Below are 23,203 nucleotides of genomic sequence, written 5' to 3' on the forward strand. Positions count from 1 at the left end.
TTTTTAATGTATTTTTCTCATATTATATGTATGAGTGCTTGCCAACATATTTATAGAAGTACCTCATACATGTGTGCCTGATGCTAGAGGAGACCTGAAAAGGATGTTGAGTCCCCTGGAAGTGACCTATACATGGTTGTGGGCTATCATGTGTCTGAGTCATCTCCCTACAAAGTCATGTGTCTATAGTCATTGGAAAATCAAGGATGCAATTCTGGAAAAGAGAAAGCACATTTGGGAAATGGAAAATCTAGCATTTCTACTATAAGTAGCAAAATGAGGGAGAACATGTAGGGCAGCCATACAGCAAAGTGCATTTGGTGAACAGAGATTAGAAAATGTCATCTCAACACAGATACTTGACTGCATATTTATGTCTAACTTGTTCATTTAAAAAGGCTCTTTCATGATCATGATTTCAACCTTCTTTAATAAGTTCATTTTAACACAGAAAGAGAATCCCATATGGCTATCGAAGGGGACAAATTCTGAGGGTGGATACTGGTAGTTTTGGGCATAAGTCTATAAACCCAAATAGTCATGATAAGGGTTTGGAGAGAAAGCTCAGTGAGTAAGGCATTGACTACAAAAGTGTGAGGAATATAATTTGTATCCCGGGTACACATATCATATTCCAGGCATACAAGGCAGTTTTCTTGTGACACTTTCACTCAGGATTCAAAGCCAGGAAATCCCTAGAGCAAGCGAACTACCTCAAAATCCACTCACTTTAGTGTGCAGTATGAAACCCAGACTCAGGATACAATGTGGGAATCAAGGAAGGAAGATATTCTTTTTTTTTTTTTTTTTTTTTTGGAATGAAAGGCATCAGAGTTTATTTTATTTACCCCTTGCACTGGGATATACCAAAGCAGATCACAGTGTCAGCATGGACAGTCAGATGCTAATGCATGCATATTGGAAACAGTTAAGAGCAGGGATCTGTAATTTGTTAATACGGACACTATGCCTAGAAACACATGTCACTATTGTTCTAGATCATTCTATTCTATTTTTTTTTTATTATTATTAACTTGAGTATTTCTTATATACATTTCGAGTGTTATTCCCTTTCCGGTTTCCAGGCAAACATTCCCTTCCCCCTCCCCTTCTTTATGGGTGTTCCCCTCCCCATCCACCCCCATTGCCGCCCTCCCCCCGACAGTCTAGTTCACTGGGGGTTCAGTCTTAGCAGGACCCAGGGCTTCCCCTTCCACTGGTGCTCTTACTAGGATATTCATTGCTACCTATGAGGTCAGACTCCAGGGTCAGTCCATGTATAGTCTTTAGGTAGTGGCTTAGTCCCTGGAAGCTCTGGTTGCTTGGCATTGTTGTACATATTCAAGCTCTTCCAGTTCTTTCTCTGATTCCTTCAACGGGGGTGAAGGAAGATATTCTATGTCAATCTCTATCCTACATATGTACACTTGAAAGTAGATGAACACACAAACATCATGGACCACACACCCTTCTGCGAATTGTAAAAATTCGAAACAGATGTGGTGGCTTAGTGAAGTTTTTTCAATATAAATATATCAACTTTCTTGACTATCTGAAAACCCAGATAAGCTAACACAGTGGGTGTCTGACCTAAGAACATAGCAGATACACTGCCAGATATCTTGCCTCTGTATAAAACCAGAGTGCATAAGAGTTAAGGAGATGACAGAAAGATTTCAAAGAAAGCATTAGGTATGGGAGGATAAAAAAATAGTAACCATTAGAGGAAAAATTATGCTAACTCAAAAAAATATGCTCCCACTTGAAAACTGGAGCCAGGGAGATGGCTCTCTCATGCACCGGCCAAGCATGCCAACCTGAGCTTGAGCCACAGAACAAATATAAAAAGGCAAGCTATGTTTACTTGTGTCAATATTCTTAGCTTTGGGGAGGTAGAGACAAGCAGTCTTCTGGCTTTCATTACCATACCAGCAATATAGGCCTCTTTTGTTGCCAGTGTTATGTTGTTATAGTATTTACCAAGTGAAACCACACCAAAACTTAAAGATTGCTGGTAATGCTTTAACCCACTCCTTTGCCAACTATAGTCTAGTAAAATGGAAAAGCCCCTGGTTCAGCGAGAGACTCTTCCTCAAAAAAAAAAAAAAAAAATAAATAAATAAATAAATAAATAAATAAATAAATAAGGCAGATATGGGAGTAGTGGCATGCTTTTAATCCATGTATTTGGGAGTAAGACATAAGTGGATTTTTATGAATCCCGACCTAGTCTATATTGTACACCACACAGCCACACAATCTTCCACAGGACAGAGATAATTTCTAAGATAGTTGTGGAGAATATGAGTAACAAATGAATTATAGGTCACAGTCGAACTCCCTGAGATTTCATGATGTCATTTTTCCAGTTTCTTGAGTTGCGCTTGACTGTTTTTACAAAGGAAAGGAATATAACGTTTCATTTAATAGAGTAAATGAACACCATGAGTTAGCAATCATAATTCATGCTGTCAACTTGATCAAAACTAGAAACATCTGGATACTGGACTCTGAACATGACTCTTGGGCACTATCTGGTCTGTGTTAATTGAGATTGGAAGACTCATCCAGTGTGGGCAGTACCACTCTCTAAAGAGGGATCCCACACCATCAAATGGAGGAAATGATGTGACTTCTACCTTTGTCCCTTTCCTTAAATGCAGATGAGGAGCGACCAGATCCCCAGGGTTGCTACCAACTGTCATTTCCCCACCAACATGCACTGTGACCCTGAATTCATTCCTGGAATAAGGCTATTTTTTTAAAAGTAGGTTTTGTTGGAAAGTTTATTCACAGCGACAGAGAAATAAATTAAGCATAGACATGAAGCTGTCTTTTTTTCTGAATCCTTCACTTTCTTAACCCTTTTGCTTAATTATTGTGCTCAAAATATTAATCTTCAATTCTAATTTTATACACATTTACATATACTTAAATATATATATATATTTATATTTGACAACGTGAAGTGTGTTGTGAAATTCAACTTTTTGAATTCTACTCATTTATCTTACTTTAAATATCATCCTCTTTAACTTATTTCTTAATTAATTTTAACTAAACACTATTTTTGGTGTGTGGCTTTCTCAAAATATTTTCACAGAGAGGTGGGTTTATTTTTTCAATGAACTATAAATATAATCTTCAAATGGATTCCCACTCACACATGAGATATGGCTTTACTAGGACTGTTTTCCATTGCATAGGTGAAATGTTTAAACACTCAGTGAGAGCAAGTCAACAGCACAGTAGAGAGACCTGTAAGCGATCATGCTTGAAACTGGCACTCACATGACTTGTTTGTATACTGGGATTCTTCCTTTACCTGTGCCAGTGGTTCATCTTCAAACTGAGTTTCACATGTACTTACTAGGACAATACTCTTCCAAGGAGAAAGGAGAGAAGCTTCATAGAGATTCCCAAGATTATAATGATACTAACTGAAGCTGTCAATATTGATTCTGTACAGATATTTTCGAGTTGGGGCAATACTTTGGTTGGCAAAGTGTCATAAAAATTGAAGACCTGTGTTCAGTCCCCCAAAACCACTAATACAGAAAAACATTTGGGGCATGTTAGCACATAATGGTACCCTCAGAATTGGGGAGGTGATGATGGTTATATCACTGACATTTGCAGGCCAGCAATCCTAGCCTAATCTTCCAGCCCCAGGTCCCAATTACAGTGATTATGTCAAAAAATAAAATGGAATGGTATGAGTGTTATTGTCTTCTGGCCTCTATACACAGATGCACACTACACCATACATATGACTTACATATATGTGCACATGTACATTCATGTACAGATACATAAAAAGATATCTTTGTGCAAAATGATGTTTAACAATATAAAATGGCTTAAATAGGAAAGAAATAAATTACATACATAATAGAACATAATGAGTTATGTATTATAGAAAATAATAGGGCACCATTAATTCTATAAATTCCTTAAAGCTAGAAAGGCAGATTTTAGTTTTATTTTCATGTGTGCTTCATTACTACTGTGAAATCCTTATAGTACAATGACCAAAAGGGAGCCCTTTCCATATTTCTAAGGGTTCCTTTTTCAGGTGACAAATGCTTTATCTAAATTAATGTAGTTTCTTCCTTGTTCTTCACACTAGTGTTTAAAACTATACCACTAGGCTCTCTCCTTTCTAAACAACTATACCAGTGATTGCACATTATATAAAGAAACTGTTAAACCTGAAGTTATCAGTGTTAAAAGCTATGCACAATATTATTTTGGGTCATTGAAGAGGCACATAGCGTTCCTTATTTTCAGCAATAAAAAAAACTTCTGGGAGTTCTACTCAATGCTGGACCACTAGCTTTCAGTGATCACTAAGTAGTTCAAGACTCATTCAGCATGCCTATCTGCTCTCTGAATAGCTTTTCTCATGGACCGCTCTGGACAGTGTGAGGCAGGTGCTTCTGCACAGATTAAATGGCATCATGACCAAATTTCATCACTTATGGGTATTAAATGCAGTACTCAGTACTTTAAAGAAAACAACATGAAAGCTGAAACAGCTCTTAACATTACTAATTTTTCTAAAAATAAGACTGACTCTACCTTATTTTTAGATATCAAGTAAAGTTGTAAGTACTTCTGTTAAATCCTGGTCACTAGAGAGATAAACCAATACTTCAGCCAACTGTAGCTAAGGGAAACTATTCTGTATTCTCCATAGCCTGCATGACACTCTCTCCTCTCTCTCTCTCTCTCTCTCTCTCTCTCTCTCTCTCTCTCTCTCTCTCTCTCTCTCTCTCTCTCTCTGTGTGTGTGTGTGTGTGTGTGTCTATGTCTCTCTCTATGTCTCTGTGTCTCTTTGTCTTGCATTAACTGATATATTGTGTTCTGTGGTGTGCATATTCTATTGATCTGTAATTTATATTGAATATATTCTCATTTTGGGGCTTAGATGTTAATCACAAAGATTTATTTAATTATTCTCATGTGGGGAACTACTAAAGAAACTTTTTAGATTTCATATTAACCCACCATTTTATTTTATTTTCTCTCTAGCTCTGCTATTACCAGCTATTCCATAGATCCATGTAAGTCTGGGGCACAGAAAAGTACAGGCTACATCAAATTGAACAGAGACTCACTATGGTTTTTAGACTAACCTGTAACTTTCTACAGAAACAAGGCTAGATATGGACTCACAAAAATTCTGTGCCTTTGATTTCCTTGTGCTGGGACAAGAGGCATGGGCCAATCAGTAGACTCAATATCACTAAAGATAAACACAAAACCTTACTAATCATGTGTTCTACATATTAAAGAAATCCCTCATGCCTCTAGACAATCAACAGTAATTGATCCTGGCTCCCTTTTCTGATCCTGAATCCTGATCTCACCCTAATCACAAGACACACCTCTCTCTCCCTTTCTTGTTTCTGTGCAGTCTTAAACCAGATTGCAAGTGTTACCTTTTTGTCACTGTGACAAACTACTGCAGATAAGCACTTAAAAGAGGAAAATATGCTTAATTTCCTCTTTCTATCCATCAAGGTTTCCATCCATAATGATAAGAAAGTTAATCTCAGGAGAGCCAAAAATCAAAGGGTGGGTGGAGACAAGGTACAACCCTAAAGGCTCCACCTCCAATATTCTATTATCTCAGGCCACTAGAAGACTAGCCATTCAGTGCAATAGCCAGTAAGAACTATTCTCATCTAAATTGTAAAGTTTCAGAAAAAAAAAATGTCCTTGCTACTACCAGAAGCTTTGAAGTCTTTTTCTACTTCCTCTGCCTCTGTTCTTTTAACATCTTAGTGAGGTGCTAGCAGTGTCACGATAGATACAAAGCATAGACTTGACCTATAAATCAACTTGGAAAAAAGTGTCCAAAAAGCATGTACAAAAGGATGTACAAAAGTTTCTACAAAATTACTAGCCTGGTTAACAATCTTAAAATATAAAAATATAACTAAAAACTAACATGGAAATGCAGTCTAGCACTGGGAATGTACAAATAGTGTAACACCGTACAAAGCCAACTAAAATGAAGAGGTGCATCTGAATGTAAGAGGAAGAGGAAGTCTCTCAATGAACAACATGCTAGTAAATGAAACAAGCTATGTGATCATCGATCAGTAGGCAAGATCTCTTAAAATGTTCTGAGTTCAATTATCCAGAAGCAGGTGAAAAACCAAGCATGCCGGACATTGTCTGCATTCCCAGGACTGTGCAGTATAGACAAGCAGATCTATAATCTTAGCTGGCCAAGTTAGCCTAACAACAAGCTTGTGGTTTAATGAGAGACACTCTCTCAAATAGTGATGCACACAGTGATAAAGAAAGTCAGGCATGTCTTGCTGTCGCTTCCACATGCACAGGTACCAATATATCCACACGAATATGACACACGTGTAAAATGCAAAGTAAGCATGCTGGTCTGCTGTTATGATTGCTGTTGTTATTTACAGGGAATAAGGCCTGGATGAACAAAATTCCTATGTATTAACAGTCGTTAAATCACAGAAGAGAACTTGCATTTTGGTGTTTTATTGTACTACTGAGAATCAAACTTTAGGTCCTCATAAATGCTAGGTAAGCACTGTGCTATTTTCTTGGCTTCAAAAAGAATAGTTTAACATTTACAAATGTCTGTATCATTCCTTATATTTTTACAGTTGGTCTGGTAGTTATGTGTTTAATCACAACAGAAATGCTGATATGAATATATCCTTAGAACATGGTACAAGTAACTGTAGAATGTATTTAAGCAAATTAATAAAGATACAGGGTGACCAGTGATAGCATAATGGGAAGCCAGGTGTGTGTATGTAGAAATCATTGACTGAAGCATCTTCACTCAGCAACAGAATTTTGTTTGTATTTATATTTTTATATGTATGTGGTGTATGAATTTATGCATGTGAGTTTTTGCTTGTATATGAGTACATATAGTAGGTGTGTGCTTGAGGGCATATGTATATATTTGTACATGCATGCAAAGGCCAGAAGTTGACTTCTGGTGTTTATTCTCAGTGTGTACAACTTTATTGAGTCAAGGTCTTTCAATTGGACCCAGAGCTGTACAATACTGATAATCTAGCTATGTAACTTTGTCCAAGGATCTCCTGCTCCTACTTCTCATATGCTGATATCACATCTGATCTATTTTCCTCACACAGCAATTACATGGATGTAGAGGATCCTCATCCTTGTGTAGCAAGAACTTTATGCAATGAGCAATTTTTCCAGGCCTGTACATGTATTTCTTATTTTGTTATTAGATGATATTAAAAGATAAACATATTCAAATAGGAAATATTCTCAGCTTGGAGATGGAACCAACTGTACTGAACTAAAATAAGGGGAGGTGGCATTGTGCTTGAACAATAGGGTATTGAATCTGCACAACAGCCAGCATTTCAGTGGACCTGCCAGATAAAATATGAGGTTATTGCCAGGGCTCAGTTCCCATAGCAACCACAGATAGTCTAGCAGAGAATTCCTTTATGTAAAAGGCCTAGTGAATTCCGTCATTTTCACCTAGAATAAAGTAGGCATTCTTATCTATTCCGCTTACTTCTATGACATCCAGAAGTAGAATTAAATAGGTAAGGCTGGTGCTCCTCTGAAACGAAGTCCATCGGCTAATACATTTGTAATGAACACCATTCACTAGGGTTCTCTATTGATTGATGAAAAATTTAAAGACATTTGTAAACATTAACATAACAGCCTGTTCTGTTTAAGGAAATAAGCACAGTCGTTAAATGTTTGCCCATGTGTCTGCCCTATAGAGCAGTCATTCATACAGATATGCTGTTAGTAGTAGGTAGCCAACTCCCCTAAAATCCTCAATTTGAACCTTGGGAGATCAGAAAGTGCTCTTCACTACTGATCATCTCCCTAACCCCAGAGCAATGCTGTGTAGGTTAACGTGTGTGTGTGTGTGTGTGTGTGTGTGTGTGTGTGTGTGTGTGTGTGTGTGTGTACTTTATGTTCCCTTTTTAAAAATTCATATTTCTCCTCCATGCAGTTTAAGTTCAAATTTGATTTCTATATCGTTTCCTTAGAGACCAAAGAACAAAACATTTCAAAGGTCTTCAAAAAGGCAAGCTGACTAATGTAAGTTGTTTAATGATGCTCACACAGTAGAAATCAGTGCAATTGCCTTCCTTAGTCTTATACCTTTAATTAGCAGCCCACTGCATTCATCTTCTTTTGGTCAGATAACTTTTTCACCAAAGCATTTGTAGCCCATTTCTATACTTCTCCAACATACCAATTACCCTAATCCCAGTTTACCCCCACAGTTGGGTCTTCATGATAATTGAAATGCATTATAATTACAGCAGATGCAGACATTAAAGAATTAAGTGAATAAAAGAATATGTCAGAAGTCAGTTTCCTAAATTTTCCAGGATTTGGTTCACAGCATAGAATTCCACTGTGGATTGCTGCTGGAGAAATCCTCTGATAATGGGCATGTGCTGGTGGTCAAATGATCCTGCAAGCTCATCAGTGATGCTAAAACAGCACTAGGAATAACAGTGCTGAGCCTCAAGGAGGAATCTTAGACAAAGTAAATTCCCTTCATTGGAAGCTGGTAACCACTGGGCAGCACTCCCATCCAGTGAATACTTAAAGTTGATAATCTATGTGCTACTGAGGATCTTTCAAGGGCTCTTCTTCAAAGCAGAGAACATTCAGAATTAGAGCTATCAGCATGATTCTCTCCAGTATTTCAAATCTATTAATGAGAGAAGAAAGGGTAGGGGCAAAAAATCCATTTAAGATAGGATAGAAAGATAGGAAGACAGGTATATTTATCTGGATGAGGCAAGGAAGGATCTCCAGTCCTTGGAGTCTGGAACACGTCTCTCCCACATGAGGATCAAACATTTCATCAAGATTATCAACATTTGATTGAAACATTTCTTCTACCAGCTACAGGCTGTAATTTTTTAGGAAATTCAGCATAGACTAAACTTTACTTATAGTAAAAGACAGACTATAATCCCCATTTGCTTCTCTAGTAGCTCAACATTCATGAATTGAGTTCCCATTCAAGAGATGTTCAGAGACATCCTATAATGGCTGTGACTTAAAATGGGAACAGAGGCAAGAGAGAAGTGTCCTGCAGAAGATGTTGAGCACAAAATTTTAAAAGCTTCTAAGGCTTAATTTTCATTCATCTATGCATTCACGTATATGTGGAGGTTTGGGGGAGGTCTTTGGATTGACTGAAGCTGAAGTTACAAAGAGTTTTGAGTTTCTTTTTGTGGGTGCTGGGAATGGAACTCTGTGCTTCTGGAAAAAGAGCATGTACTGATGCCACCAGTTTCACACAAAAGCTGCTAAATTCCTTCACACAGCTAATTGATGCAGGTGGTACTCTCTGTGCACTTGGACCCTGAACTGAATGGAAAAGAGAAAGTGAGCTGAGTACCAGTATCTATCTCTCTCTGTCTTCTGACTAGAAATGATATCATCAGCAACCTCAAAGTCTGGCTATCAGCATAGGATCATCAAATCAGGAGCCTTTCTATCTTACATTGCTTTGTCAGGTATTTGGCATTGCAATGAGACAAGTCGCTAAAAACAAGTTTCACTGAGACAACAGAGGTGTTCAAGTTACCAAAATGCTTTTCTTTAGAAACTTCAGAGCATCAATATGAAAAAAGGTAAAATGCTTATGTTTGAGCCCATTTCTAAGATTACAATCTCTGCTTACAATGTAAAACCTGATCATGATGGTCATTTTAATTGTCCATACAACCTAAAACCTCCAGTGAAGATTTCAATGGGAAATTGTCTTTTTTCTGATTGACTGTGCGCAATGTGTAGAGAATTGCCTTGATTGTGCTAAAATCAGCTGAATCCATTCTTTGGGGTTGGGCCTTAAATCACGTAAGAGCTGAGAAAAGTAGCTGAGCAGTAGGTGGCAATATGTTTGTTTCTCTCTGGTTTTGACTATGAACTTAATTTGTAGTGTTGTTTTTACCACTTGTTGCCCTGACTGTTCTTCAATGATCCTGTTACCTGGTGCTGTGACTTACAATAAACCATTTCTCCTTGAAGTTGTTTTGGTCAGGGTGACTTCTCACAATTACAACGGAATGAATCTAAGGCTCTAAAAGAGTGGCTCCAGAGAGGAACTCTGGTTGAGGTAATTCCTACATTTACATTCCCATCTGATATCCAAGCTGCTAGATCCCAGATTTTGAGAAAGTATGTTTTCTTTTCTTTTTAAAAATTCCTCTTTTATCTTGGTTTTTGTCTTTGTGTTAGTCTCTTCATAAGATTGTTTTTTACTTTTAGATATATCAATTTTTACATAATATGTTCACTTTCTGTTTGGGGAAAATATGTAGGCATTTAGAGCAAGTATTGTGTACTTTCACTGTGGATTTTGGGACCTTCTAGTACATATATTTTTAATGTGGAACTGTGTCTCATTCACAAATCATGAGTCACAGGTTTTCCTTGACTCCCTCTGGTATATTATACACAGTAAAGATATGACTATTCACCAATACCATCCTAGTAAACCTAGCCAGTGAGCATTCTCCTGCTACATGATCTTTGCATGGATAAGAATAAAGCAAGAACAAGAGATGAGGTGAGCATGAAATTAGAGCAATACCATGTTTTCGAGAATGGGAACATTGACTCTAATCTATGTCATGTACCTACAACGAATACCCTATTCTCAGTCTAAATTAAAGAAGTAATCCGATCTATTTCAAAATCCCTCAACTCAGTCTTATTGAAAAATATCTGCTGGAAAGTAAGGTGGATGGAACTCATAGCAGAAACAGTAACTTATCTTTCTAAGTCACAGATTCAGTATTCAGCAATAGAAACACAAGAGCCAAATGCAATGCAAGAGAACAGCGTGCCTCTCCCCAAGCACAAAGGTCTTGATTTTATGAGCCGAGTTTAGAAACGTTTAATTTAATCCTCAAGAGTTGTTCTTATCTGCTGTATATAGTCCTAGAAAATTATTTTACAGAATAAAATGATTTTAATGAATGAAAGAAAAATTAAATAAGAATGTCCCATTGATATAGGACTGTATTTCAGCCACTTTGAAGGGAGGTTGAAGTAAAAGGAAATAGAGTAAAATATAGTCTCAAAATAAAAATAGGGAAAAATATCTCAGTAATAGATTCCTTTCCATTCATTGATGGAGCCTTAGATCCAACCCCTAATACTTCAAAGTATTAATAATAAAAAATATCAAACAAAGAAACATAGATGACTAGGGTTACACTTAGGTACTGCAGTTGTCTTATAGATTTCATTAGGCATATTTTTTTAATTTGTTATTTATTTGTTAGTTTAAATATTTTGAATATTTTAATAGTATCTAGTACTATTCTGGCTTTGGTGGCTATGTGGAAGGAGAGGAGAAAGCACAAAAAGCATCAATATCGGCATATTAGTAGGGGGAAAGGGAGCTTAGCAGTTAAGAGCATGTATTATTGCCCTTTCATAGAACTTACTTCAGGTTCCAGCACCCATATCAGACTACTCATAACCCATATATCTGACTCCAGTGTACAAACATACTCATATACAGACACACATGTAATACGCAAAAGTAAAAACAAAGTATTTTTTTTAAATATTAACATAATTTTTAAAATAATAAAGACTGGAGATCTGCTACAATCAGGAATACAGGAAAGGGAAAGAACATGAACCAGTAAATCCTCCAGCACATGAAGAGAAAGATGTGAGGAGGAGCTACAGATTGCACAATAAACTGTCACATTCTCCTTACCCAGGCTATTGGTCTTCCAACATCCTTTCTTTCCCAACACTCTTGCCCACTTCTGTATTTGGAAGAAGACTTTCTTCAGAAAGAGTCTCTACTTTTACAACTATTCACAGCTATTCTTTCCAATTCCTTTTTCTGGAACCTAACAACTCTATAGATATTTCCCCATAGTTACAACAACTGTGGTCACTGCTGCAGCCTCTAAAATGGTGGTAAGAGTGAACAGCAGGGGACAAATAAATATTTTTTAATCTTTTTCTTTTATTGGGTTTTTTCTATATTTACATTTCAAATGTTATCCCCCTTCAAAGTTTCCCTCCAGCAACCCAATATCCCATCCCCCATCCCCCTGCTCCTATGAGCCTGCTCCTCCACTCACTTACCCACCCACTCCCTTCCTCCTCCCTGCCCTGGCATTCCCCTACACTTGGGCACTGAGCCTTCACAGGACCAAGGGCCTCTCCTCCCACTGATGCCCAACAAGGCCATCCTTTGCTACATAAATGGCTGGAAACAAGGCTCACTCCATGTATACTCCTTGGTTGGTGGTTTAGTCTCTGGAAGCTCTGAGTTGTCTGGTTGGTTGAAATTGTTGTTCTGCCTATGCGGTTCCACACCCCTTTAGCTCTTTCAGTCCCTTCTCTAACTCCTCCACTGGGGACCCAGTTTTCAGTGTGATGGTTGACTGCTACCATCCACCTCTGGCAGAACCTCTCAAGTGACAGTGGTATCAGGCTCCTGTCAGCATGCAATTGTTGACATCTGCAATAGTGTCTAGGCCTGGTGACCTTATATGGGATGGATCCCCAGGTGGGGCAGTCTCTGGATTGCCTTTCCTTTAGTGTGTTTCCCCTTCTACAAAGGACAGGGCAACAACACTTTGGGTCTTCCTTCTTCTTGAGCTTCATGTGGTCTGTAAATTTAATCTTGGGTATTCTGAGCTCTGCCTAATATCTACTTATGAATGAGTGTATACCATGTGTGCTCTTTTGTGATTAGGATATCTCACAACTCTCATGTTGTTTTTCTTTTTTTTAACTTCAAAGGTCATATGATATGATAAAAATTAACCTAGTGCTAAAAAGCCGAGCTTAAAGGGCTAGGTCATGGGATGCAGTACTGGAGCAATGAGACATGGTCACTACTATGACTTAATTTTGAAATGTTCTCCATGGCTCACATGTGTGAACATTTGGTATCTAGTTGATGATAATGTTCAGAAAGGTTGTGGAATCCGTAAAAGGTACAGTATCCATGGAGCCAGTGGGTCCCTGTGGTGAGCCTTAAGATTTTCTAGCTTAGCCCCACCACCCTTTCACTTTCTGCTTTCTCACAATTACAATGGGTATTCAGAGCTTTGCCTAATATCTACTTATGAATGAGTGTATATCATGTGTGCTCTTTTGTGATTAGGTTATCTCACAACTCTCATGTTGTTTTTCTTTTTTTTAACTTCAAAGGTCATATGATATGATAAAAATTAACCTAGTGCTAAAAAGCCTGAGCTTAAAGGGCTAGGTCATGGGATGCAATACTGGAACAATGAGACATGGTCACTACTATGACTTAATTTGTAAAATCAGATAAAGGTGACATTCACATCCTATGAGAATTTTATAGTGTCTTGTAGAATGTGAACATGTATGAATTCATTGTTACTCTATGCCATGTATCTCCTCACATAGGCATAAACTGTAATCATTTTTATTGCTGTAAAAAATATTTCTTGTTGCACCTTATGGAGAAAAAGAGAGTTCTGCTTCACACATGACTAATGTAGATAACTCGTTGACAAAATTCTACTCTCTGTATACCTAAGCAAAGAACACTGTTCCCTGGCCTGAACAGTCCCTTCCATTTGCTTTATGGCAGATTTGCTGTTGAGATTTAAGAAAAAAAGGAAAGAACTGAACCACACTGTCAGCACATGGTGCTAATAAGAATAAAAATATTCCAAGGATACTGTGACTTTGTTTGGCTACCAAAAACAGTGGAACCAAAGAAATTAGAATTCCCCCAGGAATTACCTACTAAGAGAAGGAAAGTCTAAGGTGGTAGTTATGGTTGGAGGAAGAACTTATGTTCTCTATAAAGATTTGCAACTCATTAGGCAACCTTACAGATACACTGATGCAGAGATAGGTTATGCAAGAACTAAATGTTGATAAAGAGAAGTCAGAAAAGGATTTTGAAGGAAAATCTTGGGGAATGGAGGGTCAAGGGACATCTTTCCTCCTCCCATTGTGACTAAATAGAGTATATTTCATTTTTCTGCCTTCATTATGACGTATTGGTCTAACTGGCCAATTGAGGTTGTGTGGCTAAACCTGCTTTGTTAGTCAGCCTTCAGGGTTCTAGCTTTGAATTTAATAACTCCAGTAACAATTTGTAATTATTCAAGACACAGACAGCTAACAGTAATTTGGGCTCATGATTGTGCATCTTCTCTCAGAAAAGTCTCTGAATATTATATGAATTAAAATCTGTGTCTGTTAACTATGAAGGTTATGTCAAAAAGAAAAGATATTTTACTTTTGACAGACTACAGAGTCTACCCATTGCCTTGTGAATTCTAATCGTCCATTATACAAGTATCACACACACACATACACACACACACACACACACACACAGACAGAGAGAGAGAGAGAGAGAGAGAGAGAGAGAGAAAGAGAAAGAGAGAGAGAATATTAACTCTTTCCTTCACATGACTATAATATTTGCCTTCAGACTTGTTTAGATACTTCAGTGTTTGAAACTGTGAATATTTTGGCTTAATGAGTATCATATTAATAAGCTTAAGTGGAAATTCTCAAATCCCCAATTTAAACCATTTTAGGAAAAGAAAGAGATCTGTTTATATAACTCAAACATGGAATAATAACACTCAACAGCACAAGAACATAATACAAACACACATACACAAGCACACACACAAATACATTTATAAAGGTGACACACAGAGATACATATACCACATCCCACACACCACACAAATATATACCATACACAGACCACAAACCACATATACAAACACATATACTACACACACACATGCAATGCATTTTACACGCTTTCCATGATCAAGAGTTTGAGAGCTGTGTTCTGTGAACTTTGCTGCTTTGCAGAATCCTGAGTGAGTGTCTTGGTCATGTTTTTCTAAACATAGTAATGAGACACCATGACCAAGATAACTTACAGAAGAAAGAGTTTGTTTGGAGTTTACAGTTTCATATGGTGAATCCAGGCAGGGTAGAAGGCAGACTGGACTAGCATCTAAGAGCTTTCTTTGTTGAAATAACATCAGAAACCAGAAAGAGAGAGAGAGAGAGAGAGAGAGAGAGAGAGAGAGAGAGAGAGAGAGAGAGGAGGAGGAAGAGAGAGCTAAATTGGAATGGGTTAGAGTTTTGAAATTTTGTAACCCACTCCCAGTGATCCAGCTCCTCTAATAAGACCACATTCTCCTAATATTTCCCCCAATTTTTTAATTATCTGGTAATTAAGCCTATTGAGCATGTTCTTGGTCAAACCACTATACGAGTCCATATGTTTGACTGAGTTTTATCTGAATTATTCTCTTTTGGGAACATACAAGAATCAGACTGGTATTGGTGTCTATACAAACTGAAATTCAGGATCACCCTGGTACAATGTCTGACTTAGGGTTTCTATTACTCTGACAAAACATGACAAAAGGAAACCTGAGAAGGAAAGAGTATTTCAGCTTACAATTCTTACTCCATAACAGAAGTAAGTCACGGCAATAATTCAGATAGAGAGACCTAGAGAAAAGACCTAGTGCAGAGACCATGGAGGAGTATTACTTATAAGTTTATTGTTCATGGCTTGATCAGTCTGCTTTCTTATAGCATCTTGGATGGACAAAACCCCAGGTGTAGCACTGAGTACAATGAATTACCTCAGTAACACATCAATCATAAATCTAAAATGCCCCATAAGGCAGTGTGAGAACGTTTCTTAATTGAAGTTTTATTTTCCCAAATGACTCCATCCTATGTTAAGTTGACATAAATCTAGTAATGGTGAAGCCTGCCCCAGTCAACAAGAGAAAAAATTAAAACACTTGGGCTGGGGACTGGCTCAGCAGGCAAGAGCACTTCCTTGCCAACCACAAGAAGACTCCTAAGTTTGAATTCCCATCACACAGTTAAAAATAAAACTGATTGTAGCTACATGCTCCTGTAACACTGGAACTGTTGGGGACAAAGACAGGAAGATTGTTGGGGCTTTCTGGTTACCACCTTAGTTCCATATTCAAGGGTAGATCTTGTCTCAACGGAATTGGATGAAGAGTGGCAGAGAAGGACATAAGACATCCCACTCTAATGTATGAATATGTGTGCAGGAGACTATGTACCTACACATACAAATATATAACACACCACACACACACACACACACACACACACACACACACAAGAATCCACAAATTATAGATGTTTCCAGAAGTCTTCCCATAGTTACAAATTGCAACAAAAGAAGGCACAATATCCTCAGATTATTGTCTCTCACTTTCAAAGAAAACTCATTTTCGTCTTCAACATTTATAACCAACAGCAGAAATTCAGTCCTTAACTGTTTATTAGTTACATACTCCTTCCTTTTTAAATGAATGTCTTGTGACATTTGTTAGCTGGTAGGAGTCTCCTCACATTTCCATTTGAAATTTTCCTTCTTAGCCTAAAAGACATAACTTCTACTCCTCCCTCCTGTCCTTTCTGTGGCTCATGCCACTGCTGCCTATCTCATTTACCATACTCTTTTTCTCTGTATGCCAAACACTGGCTAGAATCTGTATCCAGTAACCACCACTCTTTTCAGGACCACTGGCTGAGATTGATGCATAAACTGTTGGTATTGGTTACCACAGCATACTTGAGAAGACAGATTTAGCTTTCTTCTACTCTTATGTAATAATATCACATGAAAAAAAACAAAAAACAAAAAAAAAACAATCTCTGTGTTTGACGGCAATATAGTAAACAAACACAGTGAAGTCTGTAACACAAATTATTGTAATAGATCAATAAAACAACCTTGCTAAACAGTATTGCTATGTGCAGAAAAGTGAGGCTCAGAACTCCAAGAGTCACTTGGATATTTAGCATAACAGAAATAAGCATACAACTGGTATTCTCTAAGTGAACATGTCAAAATTCCATGTTCTATAACACTGGAAGGAAACGAGGAAATAACTGATGATCTATTTTTCAGAGAAGCAGACAGGGAAGCCAGGGTCTACCTACAGCCCCCAGTTCCCTTCACTGCAGTTTTTGTGATAAGAAGGAAAGCCAAGGTTGCCTAGTGTTTATTATGATTTATGAAATCCAGAGCAGGGTTTTGAGAAACATGCCAAAAAGCAGTTTAATCTAGAGAAGGTCTCTGTCACTGTATTAGTCATTTCCCCAACAAGTGGCCATTACAAACCACCTGACAAATCCTGCTAAGAGAGGAAGGTTTGCTCGGGCTCAGACTGAGGGAACAATCAATTATAGCAGGGGAAGAACAGCACCACAGTGAAGCATCAGGACATAATAGCATCTGTGGTCAGGAAGCAGACAGATACATGCTACTGAGCTGCTCCTTTCTCCTTCATTTTATTTTATTTTATTTTTATTAGATATTTTTTGTATTTACTATTGCTATCAATTGATATCAATTGCTATCCCCTTTCCCCTGTTTCGAATGCCTCATTCTGTCTGCTACTATGAAGATGCTCTCACGTCCACCCACTTCCACATAAACTCCCTGGCATTCCCCTAATTGGGGAAATGAACCTACACAGGACCAAGGGCTTTTCCTTCTATTGATATCAAACAATGTCATCCTCTACAAAATATGCATCTGGATCCATGGGTCCCTCCATGTGTACTCATTAGTTGGTGATTTAGTTCCTGGGAAATCTGGGGTTGGGGTCTAGTTGGATAATACTATGGGGTTGCAAAGCCCATCAGTTCCTTCAGTACTTTAACTCCTTCATTGCAGTCCCCATGCTCAGTCTGATGGTTAGCTGCAAGCATCCTTGTGTGTATCAGTAAGATACTGACACGGCCTCTCAGGAGACATCCATATAGGGCTCCTGTCAGCAAGCACTTGTTGGCATCAGCAATAGTGAATGAGTTTAGTAGCTGCATATGGCATGGATTCCCAGGTGGAGCAGTGTCTGGATGACCTTTTCTTGAGGTTCTTCTCTACTCTTTGCCCCTGTATTTCCTCCTGTGAGTATTTTGTTCACCCTTCTAAAAAGGACTGAAGAATCCATATTTTGGTCTTCCTTCTCCTTGAGCTTCACTGTTTCTTGTGTATTCTGAGCTTTTTTGATATCCACTTATCAGCGAGTGCATATCATGTCTTGGGTTACCTCATTCAGAATATTTTCTAGTTCCATCCATTTGCCTAAGAATTTCATATAGTCATTGTTTTTAATAGCTGAGTAGTACTCCATTGTGTAAATGTACCATGTTTTCTGTATTCATTCTTTGTTGAAGAGCATCTGGGTTCTTTGCAACTTCTGGCTATTATAAATAAGGCTGCTATGACCATATTAGAGTATGAGTCTTTGCTGTATGTTGGAACATCATTTGGGTATATGCCCAGGAGTAGTATAGTTGAGTCCTCAGGTAGTTAGTACAATGTTCAATTTTTGAGGAACCTCCAGACTGATTTCCAGAATGGTTGTATGAGCTTGCAATCCCACCAGTGATGGAGAAGTGATCCTCTTGCATCACATCCTCACCACTATCTGCTGTCACCTGAGTTTATTTCTCTTAGCCATTCTGACTGGTGTGGGAGTAGAATCTTAGGGTTGTTTTGATTTGCATTTCCCTGCTGATTAAGGATGTTGAAAATATTTTTAGGTGCTTCTCAGCCATTCAATATTCTTCAGTAGAGAATTTTTAGTTTAGTTCTGTACCTCATTTTTTAAGTCCTAGACAGAGCAATTAGACAACAAAAATAGGTCAATGGGATACAAATTGGAAAAGAAGAAATTAAAATATCACTATTTGCAGATCATATGATAGTATACTTAAGTGACCCCAAAATTTCCATCAAACATCTCCTAAACCTGATAATCAACTTCAGCAAAGTGGCTGGATATAAAATTAACTCAAACTATCAGTAGTCTTCCTCTACTCAAAGGATAAGCAGGATGAGAAAGAAATTAGGGAAATGAAACCCTTCAAAATAATCACAAATAATATAAAAAACCTCGGTGTTACTCCAACCAAGCAAGTGAAAGATCTGTATGACAAGAACTTCAAGTCTCTGAAGAAAGAAATTGAAAAAGATTTCAGAAGATGGAAAGACCACACACTCTCTTGGATTGGTAGGACTAATATAGCAAAAAATGGTCATTTTGGCAAAAGAAATCTACAGATTCAATGCAATCCCCATCAAAATTCCTACTCAACTATTTATAGAGATAGAAAGAGTAATTTGCAATTTCATTTGGAATAACAACAAATCCAGGATAGCAAAAACTATTCTCAACAATAAAAGAACTTCTGAAGGAATCCCTGACCTCAAGCTGTATTACAGAGCAATCTTGTCAAAATAAAAACAAAACACAACAGCAACATCAACAACAAAACAAACAAACAAACAAACAAAAAACAAACTCCACATTGTATTGGTAAAGAGACAGGCAAGTAGATCAGCAGAATAGAATTGAAGATACAGGAATCAACCCACATAACTATGGTCATGTGATCTTTGACAAAGGAGCCAAAACTATTAAATGGAAAAAATACAACATTTTCAACAAATGATGCTGGTTCAACTGTACGTCAGAATGTAGAAGAATGCACATTAACCCATTCTTATCTCCTTGTACAAAGCACAATTCCCAGTGGATTAAAGACCTCCACATAAAACTAGATACACTGAAACTAACAGAAGAGAAAGTGAGTAAGAGCCTGGAACACATAGGCACATGAGAAAATTTCCTGAACAGAACACCAATGGCTTATGCTCTATGATCAAGAATCAACAAATGAGAACTCATAAAATTGCAAAGCTTCGGTAAGGCAAAGGAAACTTTCAATAGGATTAAACAGTAACCAAAACATTGGGAAAATATCTTTACCAATACTACATCCAGTAGAGGGCTAATATCTAATATATGCAAATAACTCTAGAAGTTAGCATCCAGGGAATCAAATAGTCCTTTCTACTTTTAATCTCCAAAACCCACTTTTTGTAGTAGTGCTGATCATAGCTAAGACAAATATGACTTAATTAACTTAATCTAGAAAGTTGCTCACAGTCATACTCATATGATTGCATCCTACATGAATTTAAATGCTGCTTTATTTATAATCAATATTAACTGTTATAGTGATCAAATGTGTTTTCAAAGACTTCCCATCACATATTTTATAAGCCTGTGAAATGTATACTTGTCCAATACAGTCACACACACACACACACACACACCACACACACACACACACACACACACACACACACACACACACAAAGAAAAAGAGAGAGAGAGAGAGAGAGAGAGAAAGAGAGAGAAATCCTCCTGCAAAAAACAAAATCATTTAAATTTTGTTACATTGACATTTCTCAAACTTATGTGAACAAAGGAATATTTTCTATAGTATTGATCAGGGTTAACATCAGACAAAGCTTTGAGGAAATCAGATTCCTTGCTCTATGGAGAAAAAAATGGATAAGCCAATATTATGATGTGCCTAACAGACAAATGTGTTTTACCTGTGGACTCAATATCTCTAAAGGACCCAGAGACATTCTAGGGTATATGGCACAACATAAACCCAGTCTTCATTCTAAACAATTTTAATCTGAATGTCTCTGATTTAGGGTTACCATGTCATATGTTTTAAAAGGATTTCCTAATTACTTTTAAACATTTTAGAATAAAGAGAGAGTAGCCAAATTTATTGGTACCAAATTTTAGGATTACTTTATATATAGGATTAAAGTATGTGGTAGGCTACTACCTATGATTAGGCATGCTGATTAGGCTTTTATTTATTCTAGTACAGAGGTCCAGGTAAGGGGTTAGAGAGATGATTCAGTATATCATCAAGATTCCCAGTAGTCATTCAAGGAATAAGCTGAATGTGGCATCACCTACCTACAATTCTGGAGTGAAAAGGTTGACACTGAAGAGTAAATGAGGCTTTCAGACCACTACTTTATCCAATTTAGGACAGTACAACATCAGTGAAAGACCCTGTCTTGGAAAATTAAGGTAAGAGTCATATGGCATAGGTTGACCTCGACACAAGCACACACACACACACACACACACACACACACACACACACACACACACACACACACACACACTGTCTCTCTCTCTCACACACACACACACACTTTTGGTGGTGACCTAAAGCTAGTAAGACTTTTTTGAAGACTCTACAAATGTTCTTTACCTCAAAATTCATCATCAAATAAGAATCACAACTCACATGCTCGCTTCCGCAGCACATACACTAAAATTGGAACAATAAAGAGAAGAAGATTAGCATGGCCCCTGCACAAGGATAATACACAAATTCATGAAGCATTCAATATTTTTTCCACCAGAAAACTACTAAACCTGATAAACACTTTCAGCAAAGTGGCTGGGTATAAAATTAACTCAAATAAATCAGTAGCCTTTCTCTACACAAAAGAGAAACAAGCTAAAGAAGAAATTAGGGAAACGACACCCTTAATAATAGTCCTAAATAATACAAAAACCTCGGTGTGATTTTAAACAAGCAAATAAAAGATCTGTATAATAAGAACTTCAAGCCTCTGAAGAAAGAAATTGAAGAAGACCTCAGAAGATGGAAAGATCTCCCATGCTCATGGATTGGCAGGATTAATGTAGTAAAAATGGCCATTTTACAAAAAGCGATCTACAAATTCAATGCAATCCCCTCAAAATACCAATCCAATTCTTCAAAGAGTTGTACAGAACAATTTGCAAATTAATCTGGAATAACAAAAAGCCCAGGATAGCTAAAACTATCCTCAACAATAAAAGGACTTCTGGGAGAAACACTATCCCTGAACTCAAGCAGTATTACAGAGCAATAGTGATAAAAACCGCATGGTATTGGTACAGAGACAGACAGATAGACTAGTGGAATAGAATTGAAGCCCCAGAAATGAACCCACACACCTATGGACACTTGATTTTTGACAAAGGATCCAATACCATCCAATGGAAAAAAGATAGCATTTTCAGCAAATGGTGCTGGTTCAATTGGAGGTCAGCATGTAGAAGAATGCAGACCGAAACGTGCTTATCACCCTGTACAAAGCTTAAGTCCAAATGGATCAAGGATCTCCACATCAAACCAGATACACTCAAACTAATAGAAGAAAAAGTGCAGAAGCGTCTTGAACACATGGGCACTAGAGAAAATTTCCTGAACAAAACACCAATGGTTTATGCTCTAAGATCAAGAATCGACAAACGGGATCTCATAAAACTGCAAAGCTTCTGTAAGGCAAAGGACACTGTTGTTAGGACTCAATGACAACCAACAGATTGGGAAAAGATGTTTACCAATCCTACAGCAGATAGAGGGCTTATATCCAAATATACAAAGAACTCAAGAAGTTAGACTGCAAGGAGACAAATTACCCTATTAAATGAGGTTCAGAGCTAAACAAAGGATTCACAGCTGAGGAATGCCGAATGGCTGAGAAACTCCTAAAGAAATGTTCAATATCTTTAGTCATAAGGGAAATGCAAATCAAAACAACCCTGAGATTTCACCTCACACCAGTGAGAATGGCTAAGATCAAAAACTCAGGTGACAGCAAATGCTGGCAAGGATGTGGAGAAGAGGAACACTCCTCCATTGTTGGTGGGATTGCAGACTCGTACAACCATTCTGGAAATCAATCTGGAGGTTCCTCAAAAAATTGGACATTGAACTACCTGAGGACCCAGCTATACCTCTCTTGGGCATATACTCAAAAGATGCCCCAACATATAAAAAAGACACGTGCTCCACTATGTTCCTAGCAGACTTATTTATAAAAGCCAGAAGTTGGAAAGAACCCAGATGCCCTGCAACAAAGGAATGGATACAGAAAATGTGGTACATCTACATAATGGAATATTATTCAGCTATCAAAAACAATGACTTTATGAAATTCTTAGGCAAATGGAGGAACTGGAAAATATCATCCTGGTGAGGTAACCAATCACAGAAAAACACACATGGTATGCACTCATTGATAAGTGGCTATTAGCCCAAATGCTTGAATTACCCTAGATGCACAGAACACATGAAACTCAGGAAGGATGACCAAAATGTGAATGCTTCACTCCTTCTTTAAAAGGGAACAAGAATACCCTTGGCAGGGAATAGGGAGGCAAAGTTTAAAACAGAGACAGAAGGAACACCCATTCAGAGCCTGCTCCACATGTGGCCCATACATATA

The 23,203-nt window shown here is 37.6% G+C and overlaps 1 protein-coding gene and 1 non-coding gene across 2 annotated transcripts in view; one reads left to right on the forward strand and one right to left on the reverse strand.

Moving 5' to 3' along the window:
- Nucleotides 1-23,203, reverse strand: part of LOC116911635 (contactin-associated protein like 5-1) — a 910,869-nt gene that overhangs the window by 366,761 nt on the left and 520,905 nt on the right. The gene's annotated exons all lie outside the window — the stretch shown is intronic.
- On the forward strand, nucleotides 21,226-21,335 carry LOC116911881. The gene has a single exon (XR_004389395.1). It is a non-coding gene; the product is annotated as a U6 spliceosomal RNA (small nuclear RNA).

The sequence above is a fragment of the Rattus rattus genome, chromosome 10, assembly GCF_011064425.1.
Source record: "Rattus rattus isolate New Zealand chromosome 10, Rrattus_CSIRO_v1, whole genome shotgun sequence".
NCBI classification, from domain to species: Eukaryota; Metazoa; Chordata; class Mammalia; order Rodentia; family Muridae; genus Rattus; species Rattus rattus.